We start from the raw sequence: 7,950 nt of genomic DNA on the forward strand, positions 1-7,950 counted from the left end.
TCCACATTGACCATTTATGCTAAGAACTTTATTTCATACAACTTTTTTCTTCTCTGACTTCCCAGTTATCATTAAATGTTTTGCATGGTCCTCCGTTGACTTTAAATGTTACACTACAGCTTATTCATATATTCCTTAAAGATTTTGTCCATCAAGTTCAAATATTACTGGTATATTGGTTAATACAAATGGTAATATGAGAACAATACTTAGTTCTGAAAATTATCTTTGATATATTCAAAGGTCTAATCTTCAATTGGTGAAATACCAATTCTTAAATCAGTCTTATAAAAGTACTTTGCTTTCTTCGTCTGATCAAACAAATCATTGGGTCAAGGTAACAGATACTTGCTTTTGATAATAAACTTGTTGAGCTTTCGCTAGTCGACGCATAATCTCATACTTCCATTTTCTTATTAACAATTAGTACTGGTGCACCTTATAGGATATGCTGGGTCTAATCACTTCTTCTTCGAACATCTCTTGCATCTACTTTGCTAACTTCCTCATTTTAATTGGTGCCATTTTGGGCAAGGTCGTAGTCACTGGCTTCGTCTCAGGTGCTAAGTCAATCGCGAGCTTCCTTTCTCTATCGGGAAGAAATGTTGATAACTCATCTAAAAACATATCTTGAAACTCCTAAATTGCTATTAAATCTTCAAATTTTGTTTGCTTCTGACTTTTATGTATCCCATAATCACCATAATGCTCATATCTTGATCATCGTAATCATCATTAACAAATTCTTTCTTTACCTTCTTTCATCTTCTGAACCTCATCACTTTCTCATTTGGCATCCTCGGAATTATCTTTTCATCACGACGGTCTGTCTGGACATCACGCTTTAATAGTTAATCCATTCCTTAGAATAATATCAAATCCTCTTTTCTTCCATGATATCAATCCTTCACAACTTATTGCCAAAAATCTCAATTCCACTATTGGTACTAACTTATTTAACAACTACACATTCTTGACTTTCTAGTCCTTTAATCACAATCTTATTAATTTAACAGGGTAATTCATTTTATCAACAAAACCTTGAGAGATAATTAAGTTTCTCTCACATCTTTTAATACTTTAATGCATAAGGTATTCACCATAATCATTCACGTCACCGCATACGTATTCTGAATAACCTATTTCACAGAAAATTCATAAACTATCGTTCTTGGAGACGTATTCCTTATTGGAGTAGATTCCCTTGACTCTTAGTGGATCCTTCACTGGGGCTAGTGATTTGCAATCCTCGTCATATGCCCGTGTTTCCTTTCCATGCATAAGAGGTAGATGGAACTTCGTCCGCTTGATTCAGGATACGTTGATTTCTGCTTGAAAACCTCTTGCAAAGAATGACAGTACAACGAAATGACTAGAAGGATTCAAAATTCAACAAAAATTAGAGATGAAAAGAAAGAAGAAGTAAGGATTTGAATATGAATGAGACAACCACATTGGTACTTAAGATGGCCAGTCTTTCGTACCATATGTCATACAACACATGATTAGGTGGCGTCCCACCCGACTCTTCGTCATCCTGACAAAGCGTCTCACCATAACACTATTTGTCCCAATCAGAGAGCAAAACTTAAGGGGGACAATTCAAATTTGAAAGGAATGTTATATCCTTCTTTTTGATATCATAGCAAAGAGTTTATTTAAGAAAGAAGTTCATACATTTTTAGGAATTAAAAAGGAATGTGCGCTATAATATTGAAGACAAGAATGACACCATTGGTCATTATCCACATTTCACTTGTATTCATCTTTCGAGCTTGATCGATTATATTTTGGTTGCTCCATATAACAACTTTAGAAAGTACGTTGAAATGCCTTCGCAAATTAAACATTCTAGTAGATTTTTACTTGTTAAGTCTTGCGTCTGTAACATCATATCTACACGTATAATATTTTAACAATTCGATCATAATGGCGTTCCCACCAGATAATTTCGAGTTTGCTCTTTTTTAATTTATAATAACCACAAATCATTCGACATAACGATCCTTTTGATAATAATATTCTTCTTTTAGAAAACATCTGGAAATCTTCCCAATCTTCTTCGATCACGCCCAGGCTCCTTTTAAATCAATAAATTCTTTAAACTTTATTGGTTTCTGCAATTGGATGAATAATCACTCTATACGCGAATTCTGTTATTAACCTTGTCAAACCGTTAGGAATAATCAACTTCTTCATAATCGCGGGTTACTTTGTTCTCTGAATTAACAATACTAAGTCTGAAACAAACATCCTTCCAGGTAATCTAGGTCTTTTAACAACCAAGAAACTCAAGTAGTAACTTGACAACCAATGTTTAAAACTCATTTTATTCAAAAAGGCTTTTAAAAATTTATTTTTTTTTGTAAGAAAAATCTTTTTCGAAAACTTGTTAAAAATTTTGAAAATCACAAATCTGGTTGTCCTTACTATATGAGTTGGTTGTTGTCCTTCCGACCTATAACAAGGTACCAAATTAAAGAAACAATCACATAAATGTCCTTTCACTTCGATCTACCTTTTCTCCTTTATCGAGTCCATTTGCCTTCCTTAATCGACGAAAACTTCAGTTATCGTTGCATGTTACCTTATTTGTAGCTTCACATCAAAGCTCCCATACTGGTAATACTTCCATCATCAACTTTGCAATCGTTAAGAGAAACAGACTATCCAATAATCAACAAGTCTATTTCATAGAACCAAAATTTGCTCATATCACATCACATGACTACTTTACATTTCGCATTTATCATAGCACCATCATTTAATTCTATGAAAATTCCAGATCTATACTTTTCTCTCTAACTTTTTCAAAACTCCTCTAGTCTATTCCACAAGCTAATCACGGGTGGTATATTCATTAGTGACCTCGTTTAAGCTGGTAACAGCTATCCTCCGGAACACTTAAATTTTTCTTCGAAACATCTTCTCACCTTTATTTATATCTCAAATACTCACCATTTACTGTAAAACCTGAATCCGCCTTCGCAGGTACAAGTGCTTCATAGGACAAGTTCTAAACTGGGGGTATAGAACAGGGTATAGGGTAAACTGAAGAGATACACTCACAACTGAATGTCCAGTAAAATAAGAATAAACGAATGAAGGTTCTTAAATAGGTAGTCTCATAACAGAAGGTGGTAGAATAGTATGGAATAACTTGAAGAGGTGCAATTGTCATAACAGAAGGTAATATCATTAATACTGATGCAGGAACAAGGTACAAATCAAATCCGAGAGAAGATGACGATCCTTGAACGGGAAGCTCCAAACGATCTCACGATGCCACTCGACGGATGATCAACAAGGCAACCCGATGGATGATCATGTACCCGATGAATAATCAATTCAAACATCTATTGACAGTGACAACACAGTCACATGCATCGAGTGTATGCAAAAAGAATGTGGAAGCCTATTCAACTGGGTTTTAGAGAATAAAGAAGCATTGTCATTTCCATGCTATTATGAAGATATTCAAAGATGCTGGAATAGAGTAATGAAGCAGCATAGTATTAGACTTGATAGGTTTTATTTTATTATCTTGTCTTATTACTTTGTAATCTTGGCGATATATAAACCAAGAAGTAGCAAATAGAACAACAACAACAACAACAACAACAACAACAACAACAACAACACTAAGAACATTATCTCAAAAAAACAATTGTAAGCTGCATCCTTAGCATTTCTCTGTAAACTTAGTTGTTCTCTGAAATCAGGATCTGGCATTGCCGTTGTCTGGAAATCACGTCGCAGGCTAAGAATCCCGAATCGCAACACGAACCATGTCGAAGACCTACTATATAGTCGCACTCATTCTCACGATGCCTTATCTTTCTATTTCCTATTCCTAATCCTAACCCTCTACCCAATCCCGACAATCTAGGCTTGTTTCAGTGACTTCTAACCTGTAGCTTTGATACCAACCTATGGTGCCCTCCAAACCCAGGTCAGAAGTTTGGGGTCCACAACACATACACAATATATAAACCTGTATAAGAATTATTATTAGCAATGACCCTACTTCACATAACTACCGATCGCAACAGGTTAAAGTATGAAAACAAGCCACAACCTTAACTTTTATTACATCATACCAAATCCCAACTAATTTAACTTACAACTGATAATAACATTATTTGTACAATCTTACTGTCTCACTTCCGCAATAAACTTCTGCTAGCTCGATCCAACTCTATCTGGAATCCTAGCTCGCACTTTGGACTGAGGAACTTCACTATCCTCCGTATCATTTCCAACTGTAAAATATATAAAAAGAATCGCAAGGGTGAGCTAACTAGCTCAGCAAGTCATAACAGTGATAACTGAGGTTAAGCAATGTTCAAATGGAATGATTCAGAAGAACCAAGTTTATTGTTAAACAATCATTAGAATTGGATATTTATTTTAAATTTTAAAACCAAGGTTAGGCTGCTGATCAGTCATGCACTAACCCCGAGCAAAGCACACAGCACTGCTCTACGAACTGGATCCAAGGCACACATTGGCCTAATTCGACCACGAATCTGGTCTGACCACGAATCTGGTCCATATAAGGAAACTATCCAATTCTAAAATAGTTCAGTATAATAAACAATATACTTCAATAAAACAAGATCATAATCAATGATGACTAAACACTTGCATGCAAACGGAAGAAAATTGATGGATATCACAAATGTATGTATATGAAACGGTTTTCGGTCTGTAAAATGTTCAGGTATTGGACAAATACTGATTTTTCAAGGTATAGTTCTTTGATGTTAATAAGAATGGTTGAGTATAAAAGTTTCTGAATTTCAAATGGTTTTGTTCCAGTGTTTGGTGTTTGATAATTATACATTTAGGGGAGTAGTGACATATTGGTGTGATTTGGTATCTGAAAATCAACAAAAGATGGTTTATAAAAATTTAAGGCTTATGGCTCAAAGATCGAATGAGGTAATTCGAGTTCAAGGTTGTATGATTCAGAGTACTTACAATATAGAACCGAGCTATTTAGAACACTTAACAATATTTCACGAGAGAATTTGGAAACATTTGCATTATATCTTGAAAAAGGTTTAGAAGTACTTGCCTTACAGGGTTTTACAACTATTACTGATCAATTCTGGGCCAACTATGCCGCTTAGGCTTTAACGTCCAACCACTAGATCACTCTGGATTCGACCTCAACACTTAAGTCCTTTGATTGGGACCTTACTGAGCTTTTCGACTCACCACCAACTATCTTTCGTCCAATTCCAATTATCGGGCATTCCGACTAGAACCTACAAGGTCGAAACATCCTAACTTAGACATTCGATTATGCTTGACATTTCCTCGCTAACAATCTACCCGAAAGTTAGCAAAATCCAACTCGTAACATACTTCATATAATAATACACGTATCACCTAGGGTTCACGTTCTCGAAAATGGGTTCGGTGTTCGTTTTCGGAAAATACCTATACTCTTTATATTATGAAATCAGGGTTATCGATTTAGCAAAATATTTCATCACGTCGTACAATCAAGTTTCGTATAAAACACACACATATATATAGTCTCTCGACGTCCCGATATTCATTGGATACGTTTTCTTATTTGCGTAATTCAATTTTCTGAAAATTGGACAGCGTTTCCTTTGTTTATCGGACTACCCGTCGAAACATCAATCGACGTCAAATCTCAAACACACAATCGCAACAATTATCCAATCAAAATCCATATATTTTCAAATTCCAACTCAATCACAATTATTAATTACTACTCGTATTTTATTTTCATTTATTTATTTTCAAAATATTAGGACTCAGATATATATCATCATCGTCCACCGTCCGCTCGTCGAAATTCATCGTGGACGGCGGTATAATTCGTCGGTGCCCGAATAATTCCGGGTTTCCACAAGAAATTCCACTGATTTTTAAAATCATTTTCCGCACAAATTGAATTTAACATCACGAATTATTATTCAACAGATTTCCTGCAGTAAATAAATAAATCCATAATTAAAAATCATAACCCAAACCAATCTGTACCAAGTTAGCCCAATAGAGGCCCAAACGAGGCCCAACAAAACAGGCCCAACAGTAACCAGGAGAAGACAGAAGCGGAGCCACGGCGCAACGCGGCCAAACACGGCCACCGCCGCACAATCACAACATACACTAACACATGCACACACACAGGCAATACACGCATCCACGCGCCACCACTTCGTCGGAAAACCGAGAGGGGCGGCGACCAAACAGCAGACATTGAAGCAAAACAGGAATCGAACACAGGTAACAAAACCACCAGCGCAGAAGCTACGCGCCTACATGCTGCGGTCAGGCCACCATACCTCTCGAATTTGTCGAGAGGTAGCAACGGAATAAAAGAAACCCAACTGCGATACATACATATATGTATATATATATATCGGAACTACCAAGAAAATCCGGCAATTACCGAAATAAGAGACAACGGCGGAAACCACAGTAAGCAAACGGAGCCAAAGTCGGTGCTTATCGACTGAAATCAGAAAAAGAAACGGAAAGAGAGCAGTGAAGGAATAAAGTGGGAGACCGAGTTCTCCTCTCTCTTTTTTTATATATATCTGCTGTACAATCAATGTAGTACACATAGTAGTACAACTAGTAGTACAATTCCTGTAATTCAAATACGTATATTATTGGATAATTACGAAGATTCTGAGACCAGGTTTATCCCGAAATTCAAAACTAACGGACAAAGGTGCACGCGAAACAATTTTTGAAAATTATGAAAATAATCTTAAAATATCATAAATAACCCAAAGTTTACAAAAACATAAATTTTGTAATTTTAAAATAATTTCTGAAAGGCAGTTTATACCCGCTTTTAACAATTAAACGAATCGACGCGCGGGTGAAATAAATCCCGAAAATTTCCAAAATAATTTTAAAATTCTCGAAATATTCCAAACTTAAATAAGTATGAGTTTCATAATTTTAAAGAATTCTGGAATTAAATACAGATTTTACAATTAAATGTAATCAGAAAATCATACAGGGTTAAATAATTGATAAAATATTGATATTTAAATTTTGTAAAATCCCAAAATAATTATTAAAATTATAGAATCATAAAACTAAGTTTAGAGACAATGCAAATATTTACGGATTTAAAACTCTAATAAAATCACCTTTAAAACTAAAACAGAATAATATAACTCAATCTTTAACTACACATTCCAATCCTTTACACCAATAAATCACAGACAAATAGCATATATCAACATACTGCTACCAAAACCAAGACACGTATTTTATTTAATTAATACTTCCACAATTACCTATTTAAATAATTCAAAAATACATGAGTCGTTATAGCCAAGATGACAAATACTGATGAACAGGGCACAACTGCATCACAAAAACTGTCAAGGAGTCATAAGGGTGAAACAAAAGCTGATGTTCATGTTACAATCTCTTATTCCCCTGCCAAGCTCAAAAGGAAAGTAAGAGAAGTTACTCATGAGCAGGTGGAAATGATTGTTTGAAGATTGAAGAAGAAAACCCATGTATCAGCAAACGAGAAAATTGTTGAATCTCTTTTTGGACCAAGCCCACAAGAACCTGTATCTCAAAGTGAACAGCAGCTACGGAAGGTCCAGTCCCATAAGAACCTTTAACTTAAAGGGTTGAAGAAGACTTAGATGTTGATCATGGTACTGGTGAAGGTCTATTTGCAGATACTGATGAGTTAGTAAAGTCTGATGTTACACCACCATATCCAAATGCAACACATGATGAATTTTTCACCATTCATGACTCTAGTTCAGAAGAGAGCCCACAAGAACCTACTACAACAACTCAAGATTCTCAAATAGTAGCAGCTCTAATTGTTTCTCCAAAGATTCAAAAACTCAAGCCTCTCAGTAGTGTAGCTTTTGATGTTGATACAACTGGAGTGGAAATGTTGGTTGATGAAGCTGGAATTCA

The sequence above is a fragment of the Apium graveolens genome, chromosome 5 (assembly GCF_009905375.1).
Source record: "Apium graveolens cultivar Ventura chromosome 5, ASM990537v1, whole genome shotgun sequence".
Classification (NCBI taxonomy): domain Eukaryota; kingdom Viridiplantae; phylum Streptophyta; class Magnoliopsida; order Apiales; family Apiaceae; genus Apium; species Apium graveolens.